The 13,497-nt window shown below is 42.7% G+C and overlaps 1 long non-coding RNA gene across 1 annotated transcript; it reads right to left on the bottom strand.

Moving 5' to 3' along the window:
• Positions 1 to 225: 225 nt before the first annotated feature.
• Positions 226 to 9,627, bottom strand: LOC129632519 (uncharacterized). Its single transcript, XR_008704572.1, has 3 exons — positions 9,518 to 9,627; positions 4,418 to 4,553; positions 226 to 361 (listed from the first exon to the last, which is right to left on the bottom strand). It is a non-coding gene; the product is annotated as an uncharacterized LOC129632519 (long non-coding RNA).
• Between the last annotated feature and the right edge of the window lie 3,870 nt (positions 9,628 to 13,497).

Below are 13,497 nucleotides of genomic sequence, written 5' to 3' on the forward strand. Positions count from 1 at the left end.
TCAGAGGCTGATGTGAGGAATGAGGGTCATCCCACTTGAACGTTCTCTCCCATCTGTGCTCCTGCCATGTTGAACCCAGATGTCCAAACAAAGCCACAATTTGTAACTGGGTCATTCTGACTTTAAAGTCCATATTTTTTTTTTTTTTACTACACTATACTTCTGAAATTTAAGGGGCCTCTTAAATATTCTGTAACAAAGTTTCAAAACTCTATTGGTTGACCAACATCCACACGATACCAGCAATAAACACGACACTCGAGTTTAAGCGTCCATGTAGAAGAGCAGGGTGACCTGCTTGCTCACAATCTTGCTTCCACTGCTTTGTTTCTTCTGTCTTGAAACTGTGTCTTGGCAGGACCTACAGGGATCATATAATACACTGAATGGTTAAAAGTTATTAAAACTCCAGATGACTGAACTTACTGATTAAGCAACTGTATGGACATCCAAAGCACTTAGCAGGCCTCTCTTGGTGGCCAAGTGTTGTAACCCTGGGTGAGAAAGGCAGGGCACTGAACAAAAGCTGGGATGCTTCTTGTGCTTCCCCTACCAGGGCTTGTCCAAGCCAAGTCCTAATTAACCATGACCTCATCTTCATCACAGGCATCCCGGGACTGCAGCCTTCCCGCTGCCTCTTTGCAGGCCCACGAGGGCCATCAGAGTGAGGGGCACGCGAGCTGTTACAGTGTGAGCTCTCGGGAGCACTCAGAACACCACACATCGATTCAAAGCCTCATCTTTCAATCCAGGGCTTCAAAACAGCTGCAGTTAGATGTGGACTTAGAGTGAAATGGGTTCTGCTTTCCCTCAGAGGGTTCTATTGCTCAGTCTGGGGAAGTCAGGTCTAGAAAGGGTAGGCATGGCAAAGTCTCCATCACTCTGCTTCTCAGACCCCAACCTAGAGTTACTGAGTCCCTCTGGGGTCGGAAGCCATTACTTTTATTACTCATCTGTTTCAGCTCATCTCAAGTTTCCCAGGTGGCCTTAGTGGTAAAGAACCCGCCTGCCAATGCAGGAGACATAAGAGACGTGGGTTCGATCCCTGGGTCAGGAAGATCCCTTGGAAGAGAGCATGGTACCCACTCCAGAATTCTTGCCTGGAGAATCCCCAGGGACAGCGGAGCCTGGCAGGCTACAGTCCATAGGGTCACAAAGAGTCAGACATGGCTGAAGTGACTTAGCACACGCACACACACAAGAGAAGGAGCAGGCTAACGGCAGGTCCTAGAGTCTTGAACACCATCCAAGTCTACACTGATGTTAAGAGTTCTAGTCCCCAGGTCACCAGTTGTTCAGTGGGAGAGACAAGCCTAAATCCCAGCCCAGTAGTCCACTAGAACTGGACTCTTCAAATAGGGAGTCAGAGCTCTTCAAAACATGTTGGCAGCTGACTCAACTGGTGGTGAGCTTCCCATCACTGGAGGTAATAAAACAGATACAAGGAGGTTATCAACAAAGTAGGCTATAGATAAGAGTTGTGAAGAGGGAAGGAAGTGGGAATCTGTAAGTTTGCTTGCAAACTCCTCTGGAAGTCGAACTCTCATAAAGGTAGACACAGACAATCCAGTAGGAAAAAATCATTGCAATAATTCAAGACTAATATCATATCTGCTATCACCTTTCTTCAGTTCATGTTCGGGTGCCTAAGCATTTTTTTTTCTTTTCTTTTTATCATCTTTTGGCTACACTGCACAGCATGTGAGATCTTAGTTCCTTAACCAGGGATGGAACCCATGTGCCCTGCATTAGAAGTGCAGTCTTTTTAAAAAAAAAATTTATTGGGGTGTAGTTGATTTACAGTGTTGTAATCATTTTCCTGGTGGCTCAGTTGGTGAAGAATCCGCCTGCAATGTGGGAGACCTGGGTTCAATCCCTGGGTTGGGAAGATCCCCTGGAGGAGGGCATGGCAACCCACTCCAGTATTCTTGCCTGGAGAACCCCATGGACAGAGGAGCCTGGCGGGCTGCAGTCCATGGAGTCGTAAAGAGTCGGACACGACTGAGCAAGTAAACAGAATGGTTTCTGGTGTACAGAAAAGTGATTCAGTTATGCACACACATATAACCACTCTTAAGATTCTTTTCCCAGTACAGAGTATTGAGTAGAGTTCTCTCTGCTATACAGTAGACACTTATTTATTTACTTACGGCTGTGCTGGGTCTTCATTGCTACACAAACTTCCCTCCAGTTGCGGTGCGCGCACTTCTCATCGCAGTGGCTCTCGTGCTGTGGAGCACGGGCTTAGTTGCCCCAAGCACGTGAGATCTTCTCATCGCGGTGGCTCTCGTGCTGTGGAGCACGGGCTTAGTTGCCCCGAGGCACGTGAGATCTTCCCAGAGCAGGGGTCGAACTGGTGTCCCTTGCCTTGCAAGGGTGACTCTTAACCACTGGGCCACCAGGGAAGTCCCTAGGCATTTACTTTCTAACTCACAAATCCAGTTGCATCACTTCATTGCTAAAATCAACAACAGTTCCCTCTTAAATTTCCCTGTGCTCCACCCTGACTATAACATCTTTCCAATCAGATCATCCCTTCACGTTTGGACTCCATCCCTCACCATTCCCCGTCTTATCTTAGAGCATGACATAAACTTGGATGCCACCTAAATGAACTATCTATTACAGTGAAGCAAAGTACACCCAAATAAAGTGACTCTCAGCAATAAACACGTATTATCTCATAGGAATTCAGAAGTGGTCAGCAGTGCGGTTCTGGTTTGAGATCTCTCGTGAGGTTGTGGGAAAGAGGTCAGGCCGTCTCAGTAATCTGAAGGCTGGGCTGGGGAATCAGCCTCCCAGACGGCTCACTCACATGGTTTGGGTTATTAACAGGAAGCCTCAGGCTCTTCATATCTTCATGGGGTCTTCTCTATGGGCTGCTTGAGCATCCTTACAACATGGGTACAGACTTCCCTCAGAGTGGGATCTCCAGGAGGGACCAAGACAGACGAGACCATAGTTCACATGGTCTTGGAAACAGGGCTTCCCTGGTGGCTCAGCAGCAAAAAACCTGCCTGCTGCTTCAGGAGATGGAGGTTTGAACCCGGGGTTGGGAAGATCCCCTGGAGAAGGAAATGGCAACCCACTCCAGTATTCTTGCCTGGAGAACCCCATGGACAGAGGAATCTGGCAATTTACAGTCCATGGGGTTGCAAAAGAGTTGGATGTGACTTAGCCATTAAACAACAATAACCACAAGCCTTGGAAACACGCATCATTTTGGCAATAACTTATAGGCTACACAGGTTGCATGTTCTCGGTGGAGCAGGAACCGTAGAAGGGCAGGAACACCAGGAGGCAGGCACTGGGGGCTTTGCTGGAGGCGGCCACCGCGCCCACAGCGCTGACACGCTGGTCCTCTCAGCTTGCTTCCTTTGCCTCTTCTCCACCTATTTCTCTTCCAGCCATCCTTCTGGAAAGATCTCAGCTCTCATCACCTTCGTGGACTCTTCTGAATCCATTAAACAAACCCCCCAATTTTTCTTTTCTGTTTTCCCTTAACTGCTGTGTTACCTCTTATAAAAAGATGCATTTTATTGTAAAATATTGTTTTATCTCTCCACCAAGAGATATATAAAAGATAGAACCAAAAGGTATGTAAAAGAAAGGACCATTTCCTATCTAGTGTTTCTAATATTGAATTACATTTTGGCAAGTAATGGATATTTATGGAATATGTCAATGAATTAGTAGTGTTTCCTTCATCTTATCACTCTAACTTACTTTTGGGGGACAAAATTAATACTAATGAAAGAAAGTACAAAATAGCACCTAATACACAGTAAAAGGCACCAAGTATTATTTTTAAAATGTAAACCCTAAACCTAAGTGAAAGTGAGAGTCGCTGCGTCGTGTCTGACTCTGCGACTCCATGGACTACACAGTCCTTGGAATTCTCCAGGCCAGAATGCTGGAGTGGGTAGCCCTTCCCTTCTCCAGGGGATCTTCCCAACCCAGGGATTGAACCCAGGTCTCCCACATTGCAGGGACATTCTTTACCAGCTGAGCCACAAAGGAAGCCCAAACCTAAGTGTAGTTTTAATAGGAAACAACTTTCAATAGGGAGAAGTTGAGGTAAAATGAAAATTAACTGTTATAGCAGGAAAAAGCCTTTTAAGTTATAGTGTCCAATTTGTCCTTTTGCGTATGGGAAAAGTTGAGGCCAGATTTTTCATGGCAGGAACTAGAGAAGAGGGTTAACTAACCTCGATAAAAAGAGAATTAGATCACTTGAGTAGATTTGGTTTTTATTCCTTCATTCTTTTCATATCCAAAAATCTCTAATTTCATCCCCATAAGTTATCCTTAAAGAAGAGAAACATAGAGTGAATTAAACTGAATGAGTCAAAAGGGACAGGTAAAACAGATATGAACTCCAAAGCATTAAGAGAAGACTCAAGGGTTTGGTACTCACCTTAGGTAGAGAAAAGCTCTTAAAAAAAAAGAGAGGAAAAAAAGCTTGGAGTTGCCCTCATTTGCCTCTTCTTTGAGCCCCAGTGTTCTCTGTTCTCAATGCAAAATCCTAACTTCCAGAGTGGGGTGGTTTTTCTCTGGAGAAAGAAAAATAAATGCAATGGCAGAGGCTTGCTAACTAAGTACTGAAGATCCATATTCAACAGTAAAACTGACTTTTTGAAGTAGGGCATCAAGGGAATTGGAAAGAGGACAGAGAGAGAACACTAACTTTTCAAATTCAATCCTAAATTTAAGCTGTATTTTCCCCCCTCATTTATGTCCCTGTCTCATTCCTCTGCGATTTTCACTATCCAAGAGTGGTTTCAATAGCTCTCATTGTCAAGAGTTTTGCCAATATCGATGTGAGTTTTCAGATGTTCCTGAGTGAGAAGGGAAGTAGGTATTTGTGGAGCTAGCGAACTCCAGTACTCTTGCCTGGCAAATTCCATGGATGGAGGAGCCTGGTGGGCTGCAGTCCATGGAGTCGCTAGGAGTCGGACACGACTGAGAAACTTCACTTTCACTTTTCACTTTCCTGCATTGGAGAAGGAAATGGCAACCCACTCCAGTGTTCTTGCCTGGAGAATCCCAGGGACGGGGAAGCCTGGTGGGCTGCCGTCTATGGGGTTGCACAGAGTTGGACATGACTGAAGCGACTTGGCAGCAGCAGCAAACTCTAGTGCCCTGTGATATCAAATGTACAAATGGTGTGCAGGCAGGGTGTTTGCTGCTGGCTTCCTAGCAACAGTGACATACCTCTGAAGAGGCTTTGACATTGCTTTCCAGCAAGCTCCCTGAGGACCTCTTTCTCCCATCCTCACTGTGTCCCGTGTCACCACAGCGACTAATACTCAGCTCAGATGTTTCCAATCTTTGCTTGCTGAACCCACCCGGGGCAGATAAATAAATTTCTTCACCAGTTGCACTTTCAGGCCACTTACACAATAGGCTGAAGTCATTCTTAGATTTTCAGTGAGAATGGAAACCATCGTAAAATTAGGGACGATTCAAGGGCTTGGAAGAGCCCTTAAATGACCCATCTACAGTGTTGGTGGAATTGCATCAATGGTTCCAAGTCCCAGCAAATATAAAAATAACCTGGGGAACTTGCAGCTCTATCCCAAATCAGTGGAATAAGAATCTCTGGAGGTGAGGCATGGGCATAACCTTTTTTACATTCTCTCCACCTTACTGCAATGTACATCCAGGGTTGGGAATCATAAGAGCTAATGATATCCTGGGTTCCAGAGGGTATGAAAATAAGTTCATGGAGAGAATTAATGCAGAGTAAAACCTAAACCCTAGATTCTCTGGCTTCCAATGTGGTCTTCCTTTCAATGCACTATAGTAATATACTTAGTAATGAATGCATTTATTAATGTCTGTTTAATTCAGGGCATTGAGACAGTAAATGTTAAGAACTCTTTCTCAAAGCAGTGAAACTCAGGGCTTCAGAATTCTCAGTCACTAGAATATTGGATTCCATTATTTATAGTTGAGAATTGGGCTGAATTTATCATTTTTTCAGAGGCAGCAGAGCACTTAGGAAGCGTGTTGGACTGCAAGTCGGGTAAACCAGCTTCTAGCGTTGCTCGTGCTATCCTCTGGTTTTCCAGTGACAATTGTTCCATGAGCAGATGTGCTTCTGATGTTTTGTGTGGGGAGGTGAACTCTGTGTCCACCAACTTTGCCACCTTGATCTCTTTTCACAGGTCAAATTTGTTGTGTGTCTCTACTGTCAACAAACTATCTGAAAAAGAGATTAAAAAAAACAATTCTATCCACAATACTGTCAAAAGCAATGAAATACTTCAGTCAGTTCAGTTCAATCACTCAGTCGTGTCTGACTCTTTACAACCCCATGGACTACAGCACGCCAGGCCTCCCTGTCCATCACCAACTCCCGGAGCTTATCCACACTCATGTGCATTGAGTTGGTGATGCCATCCAACCATCTCGTCCTCTGTCGTTCCCTTCGCCTCCTGCCTTCAATCTTTCCGAGCATCAGGGTCTTTTCTAATGAGTCTTCACATCAGGTGGCCAAAGTATCAGAGTTTCAGCTTCAATATCAGTCCTTCCAATGAACACCCAGGACTGATTTCCTTTAGGATGGACTGGTTGGATCTCCTTGCAGTCCAAGGGACTCTCAAGAGTCTTCTCCAATACCGCAGTTCAAAAGAATTAATTCTTCTGTGTTCAGCTTTCTTTATAGTCCAACTCTCACATCCATACATGACTACTGGAAAAACCATAACTTTGACTAGATAGACCTTTTTTGGCAAAGCAATGTCTCTGCTTTTTAATATGCTGTCTAGGTTGGTCATAACTTTTCTTCCAAGGAGCAAGGGTCTTTTGATTTCATGGCTGCAGTCACCATCTGCAGTGATTTTGGAGCCCCCTAAAATGAAGTCTGTCACTGTTTCCACTGTTTCCCCATCTATTTGCCATGAAGTGATGGGACCAGATGCCATGATCTTAGTTTTCTGAATGCTGAGTTTTAAGCCAACTTTTTCACTCTCCTCTTTCACCTTCATCAAGAGGCTCTTTAGTTCACTTTCTGCCATAAGGGTGGTGTCATCTGCATATCTGAGGTTATTGATATTTCTCCTGGCAATCTTGATTCCAGCTCGTTCTTCATCCAGTCCAGCATTTCTCATGATGTACTCTGCATATAAGTTAAATAAGCAGGGTGACAATATACAGCCTTGACATATTTCTTTCACAATTTGGAACCAGTCTGTTGTTTCGTGTCCAGTTCTAACTGTTGCTTTTTGACTTGCATACAGTTATCAAGACCATCCACAAGGAAAAGAAATGCAAAAAGGCAAAATGGTTGTCTGAGGAGGTCTTACAAATAGCTGTGAAAAGAAAAGAAGTGACAGGCAAAGGAGAAAAGGAAAGATATACCCATTTGAAGGCAGAGTTCCAAAGACTAGCAAGAAGAGATAAGAAAGCCTTCCTCAGCGATCAATGCAAAGAAATAGAGGAAAACAATAGAATGGGAAATACTAGAGATCTCTTCAAGAAAATTAGAGATACCAAGGGAACTTTTCATGCAAAGATGGGCTCAGTAAAGGACAGAAATGGTATGGACCTAACAGAAGCAGAAGATATTAAGAAGAGGTAGCAAGAATACACGGAAGAACTATACAAAAAAAGATCTTCATGGCCCAGATAATCATGATGGTGTGATCACCATCCTAGAGCCAGACATCCTGGAATGTGAAGTCAAGTGGGCCTTAGAAAGCATCACTACGAACAAAGCTAGTGGAGGTGAATAAAATACTTAGGAATAAATTAAATCAAGGATGTAAAAGACCTGTGTATTGAAAACTGTAAGACATTGATTAAAGAAATTGCAGATACAAATAGAAAGATAGCCCATATTCATGGATTAGAAGAATTAATATTGTTAAACATGTTTATTCTACACAGAGTAATCTATGGATTCATTGCAATCCCTATCCAAACTCCAATGGCATGTTTTCCCCTACAGAAATAGAAAAAAAAATTAATATTCATATGGAACCAAAACCCCCAAAAGAGTCAAACCAATTGAGGAAAAAAGCACAAAGCTAGAGTCATCAGTTTCTGACTTTAAAGTGTATCACAAACTACAGTCCTCTCAATTGGTTCAAGTTCGTTGCTTCTTCCTTTTTTTTTTTTTTTTTTTGCTTCTTCCTTTTGCCTTCTCAGATTTGCTTCTTAGCCCCTCTAGTAAATTGCTTTTCATTTTGGTTAATGGACTTTTAAAATTCCAGAATTTGATTTTTTTTTTGGTAATTTCTATATCTTTATTGACTTTCTGTATTTGGAAATTGTTCTCTTAACCATCACTCTTACGGTTTTCTTTAGTTCTTTTGGCATAATCTTCTTTGATTTTTAAAAACATTTGAAATAGCTAATTTAAAGCTTTTGCTTACCAAAGTGAATATCTGCGTTTCTTCACAGAAGGGAAAGGAAGGAAAAGAAGAAACTTACGCCTTGGCTATTGGCTTCTTCGTGCTTATCTCTCCGTGACAATGTGCCTGTGTGTGTTTACTCTCTAGATTGTCAGGCAACTGATTTTCCTATTTCATCCAAAATTTGTCTGATTGAGAGTTAGTCTTGAGGAGACAGATCATCATCTTATAAGTGGAAACCATAGGGCAATTTTAAAACAAATATTATTGGCTTGTTTTGTTTTTTTTTTAAACAGCACTCCTCTCTTTCCTTCCCAGGCGGCACTAGTGGTAAAGAACCCACCTGCCAGTGCTCGAGACATGAGAGGCAGGTTCGATCCCTGGGTTGGGAAGACCCCCTGGTGGAGGGCATGGCAACCCACTCCAGTGTCCTTGACTGCAGAATCCCATGGACAGAGGAGCCTGGTGGGCTACAGTCCATAGGGTTGCAAGGAGTCAGACACGACTGAAGTGATTTAGCACGCACGCACCTCTCTTTCCTAAGTGGAAAGATTTTTACTACCTGAGACAGACTTGTATTCTAAACCCAAGTAATATCATGTTTTGCTCTGTGACCTTAAGAGAATTATTTACCTTTATCAAACCTCAATTTCCTCATCCTTAAAAGGGAGGAAGTGATAATAAGGGATTTGCTGTGAGAATTAAAGGAGAGAATGCAGATACAGAGCCTGGGACAATATCTGGCACATGGTTGGGGCTTGGTAATTATCAACCCACTTTTCTCTGTGCAGCAGTAAAGGCTTTGGAAGGGAACTGAGCTGGTTGGTGATGATTATCTGGCTACTGCATTTGAAGGCTGTAAAACCAACATCTGAGTTGATAAGATTAACTTGATCACTGCTAAATCTCCCTGCCACTTGGTACCAGGGAAACTGAGACACCTAACTCCTGAACACCATCTTCCAAAAAGCAGGTTTTCACAGGGTAACTCTGAGAGATGCTTTGTGCTGGGAAACAATACCCAGAGTGTGCCTTCCAGACAGACAGTACAGTAAAGGAACACATTAATCTGCCCCCAAATCCTATTTCATGTCTTCCGGACCTTGCACAGGGGAGATAGGTGGAAACAATTGATCCATTGAGGATCGCAGGCTCACCTCCAACTCAGCTCTCTACCTGGGTGAGTGGATTTGGATGGGGAACAAGTGCTTTGGCCTCAGCCAAAAGTGGTTTCCTGCTCCTTGGCTAAGGCTGGCAGTTCAGTGACGAGATCTCGTTAGCAAGGCTGCTGCTGGAAAAGACGTTAGCAGTGCCCACCCGGTCAGGATTTAATTAATAATCACACAGGAACTGACTTCCTCCCACTCTGGGAGAAGGAGGAGTTGGGCAGCCGGCCATCAGCATTTGAGGGCCTCAGCTGTGCACTTGTGCCAGGAGGCGGGCAGCTGAGGGTCAAACGACCCTGGGCCTCACGAAATCTCAGTCTTGAATAAACGTGGTTCTCAGGTTGTTTCCTGGAGAGCTTCAAAAACCATAAACCTGTCTTTTACCCTTTAAATCTCCTTCACTCTGGCAAGAAGCATCTGTTGCCTTCTTTATATTGATTCTGTCTTTTTTCTTTTTTTAAATTTTACTGAAATATAGTTGATTTATGACGTGTTAATTTCTGCGGTACAGCAAAGTGATTCAGATATATACATATATATTCTTTTTTTAAATATTCCTTTCCATAATGGTTTATCACAGAATACTGAGTATAGTTCCCTGTGCTATGCAGTTGCTGTTCAGCCGCTAAGTCATGTCTGATTCTTTGTGACCCCACAGACTGTGTAGTCAGCTTGGCTCCTCTGTCCATGGGGTCTTCCTGGCAAGGATACTGTGTGGGTTGCCATGTCTTCTTTTTCTTGATTGTCATTTGTTTAGGTACCAATTTGTTGAGTATTAGGGTCCAGGCACTCCCATTTGTATTGTGGGAGTATTGAGGGCACAATGCTTAACTGAGCATTCAAACAATTCTAGTTGCTATAGTTACTCCTGATTAGGCCAGTCACCAATAAATGAATGACATGTGGGTTTAGAGTCTGGCAGGGTTGAATTGGGGAGGAAATTTCCAGTGGTTTTCTGTACTTGCAGGCAAGGTGAGTGCAGGTTGTGAGAACATGATCTTAAAAGCAAAAATGCAGGTGCTTGCTTTGGGAATAAAAGCCCACCACAGACTCGTGTGGAAGAAATGACTCAGGATTTCAAGCACATGGCTAGAACAGCATGTAGTCTCTGCTGCAGCTCTATGCCTCTTTTGCTGAGCACTTATCCTGGTTGTAATTTTTTGGGTTGGTCTGTGGGATGCCTTGGTTAACAGCTGTCCTTATCCATGAATATAAACCCAAAGAGAGCAGAACTGTTTCTCTTCAACCTTGCAGGATCCAACGCAAGTGGTGCCAACTTTCATTGAATACATGATTCAATGCCTATTCCTAGATATGGAAATGAAAGCACAAAAGAAATCAAGTGATGCTGCCAGTAAGCAGATGGGTACTCAGAGGGAATTTAAGATGTGAATTTGAGGTGTGTGTGAATGCAGATTCTTTGCTCTTAATCAACATAAGGGTGTCCTTGTGAATATAATGCCTCTGTACACAATGTCTGTGAGCCTTGGCTCTTAAGAAAAACTAGAAGAGTTAATAATAATTATCTTACATTGTTGTTTTAAGATCCAGATAACTACAGAAATTGAGATTAATATATGGAAAATACCGAGCACGCCCCTTGCACGTAGCAGCTGAGTGTTAATGTTCGTTACTATCATCATCATCACCGCTTCATCACTGCCTCTCCCTGCTGTTCCCACTTGATCATCTTATTACATTGTTGTTTTTGGTTTTCCAAGTAGGTCCTAGGAAAATTTTATGAAAATAAGCAAAACATTTACTTTTCATCAATCACTCTTAATACATTATGGACCAGAGACGTATTACAGCTATAGGCATTAACTTCTGCAAAAATCCTCCAGTCAGTAATATGTTAAAACATTTTAAAAGATCTGTTTCATGGAAAGCACATGATATGAAAGAATACTGTGTCCAAAATATCTTCCCTGGGGTATACCTCTTTTTCTCTTTTAATGTGTAGGACAGAAGGGAGTAACATTAAATTCATTTTTTTTCTTCCTTCCACTCTCTCCAACTCCAGCCTTATCATAATTTCGGGGGGAATGGCTGCAAGTGCCAGATGTAGCCATGCCTGCCAGACTCTTAAAAGAGTTGATTGAATGAGTGAGGCAAAATGCCATACACAGCCTCCATCTCCCTGTTTCTACAACTAGATTTCAGAACTTAAAAAATATATATTTATTTATTTGGCGGTGCCAGGTCTTAGTTTCTGCACGTGGGATCTAGTTCCCTGACCAGGGGTCGAACCCAGGCCCCTGCATTGGGAGTGTGGAGTCTCAGCCAGGGGACCACCAGGGAAGTCCCAGATTTCAGAACTTCAACAATGCTTCCCACCTTACTCTTGTCCAGCAGAAACAGACTAGCTCCTGATAGGCCCTTATCCTTGAGTGACATCCCCCCAGAAATGAAGGGCTGACTTGCAGTCTGCTTAATTTCCTCACACAATCCAAGTAGGGACAGGGGGGTTTAACTATGGTTACTTCAGTTCTATGTTTATCAACAGGTCAAACACTCTTTCAGCATATATGTCCATTTTAAACATATTGATTCATGATATTTCTTGGGTGCAAACATGCTTACTATCTGTGTTCTAAATATTGATACTGTGAATGTTTCTCCTTTTGGAAAGAGCATAGGGAATCCATTTAGAAAATGTTTAAAATAAACATTAACATTGAGCTTATCCTTTTCATCTCAGTCATCAAGGTAAACAATCACAAAAAATTTAGAAACAATCTGATTTAGTTCTCTTTTTCTGGCTCCACAGAGTTCTCAGTCATAGATTATTTCAATCCTGTAGTAAAAGTCCTATTGAATTTTCTGAATCCCTAAAAAAAAAAAACAAAACACCTAGACTACAAGGGTGAAGATGCAAAAGACTATGTCTGTCCTGTTCTCCCATATATCATCCGCTCAAGAAATGGTAGGTAAAGACAATACCACACTAAACAAGGCAGAAAAATCCCCTACCCTCATGGACCTTCCATTCTAATTGTGTCTTCAGTACCAAGGACAGTGGCTGAAGATTCCCGATCTCTGGTTGAGTGAAATAGCAGATGCGTGAATGAAGTTGCCCCTTGTGTACACAAAATTTGTTTGGGGCACTCTTGAACCAGGGAAATGGGGGTGTGAACAGTACAGGAACAATTAGTGCTACATAGCAAAGTTCCTAGGTGATCATAGGTGTGATCAAAGACAGTCCTCAATTCAAGCATATCATTATTCAAAGAGATTTTTATATCTCAACAAAGAGGTATAATCTACATGCCATAAAAATCCACCCATTTAAAGTGTCCTATATAATGTATTTTAGTGTATTTATAATACAAGTTTTTGTCACCTTCAACATCTTTCCGAATTTATGACTCAAAGCAAAGTCCCTGAAGATAGCAGCCTTTGGAAAGGAAAGGGGTCAGATATTTTAAAGAACTGGCTCTTTCATGAGGTCACCTTTGCCCTGTGTGGAGAAAGCATGACAACATTTTAATGCTGCTTATGGTCCCAGAGTATTTCTTTTGAGGAAGGGGAACTTAAGTTAATATCATATGAACTTGGCAGTGTTTCTTATTAGGCTTCTATTTGAAACACTACTCATTAGAATTGCTTCTTCCCAGGTGGCGCTAGTGGTAAAGAACCCACCTGCCAATGCAGGCAACATTAGAAACGCGGGTTCCATCCCTGGGTTGGGAAGATCCCCTGAGGAGGGCATGGCAACCCACTCCAGTATTCTTGCCTGGAGAATCCCCTGGACAGAGGAGCCTGGCGGGCTACAGTCCATACAGTTGCAAAGAGTCAGACACGACTGAGCAACTTAGCACAGCACAGCACTCATTAAAATTCTCTGATGTCTCCGGAGTAATTGTTGATAAAAGCATTTGCTTACCAAGTGAAAAATCAAATATAATACAGTTAAGAGAATACTTGCCTGAAAATGATCATATCTGACTGTACACTTGGACTTACCATTA

Source organism: Bubalus kerabau, chromosome 17 (genome assembly GCF_029407905.1).
Source record: "Bubalus kerabau isolate K-KA32 ecotype Philippines breed swamp buffalo chromosome 17, PCC_UOA_SB_1v2, whole genome shotgun sequence".
NCBI classification, from domain to species: Eukaryota; Metazoa; Chordata; class Mammalia; order Artiodactyla; family Bovidae; genus Bubalus; species Bubalus kerabau.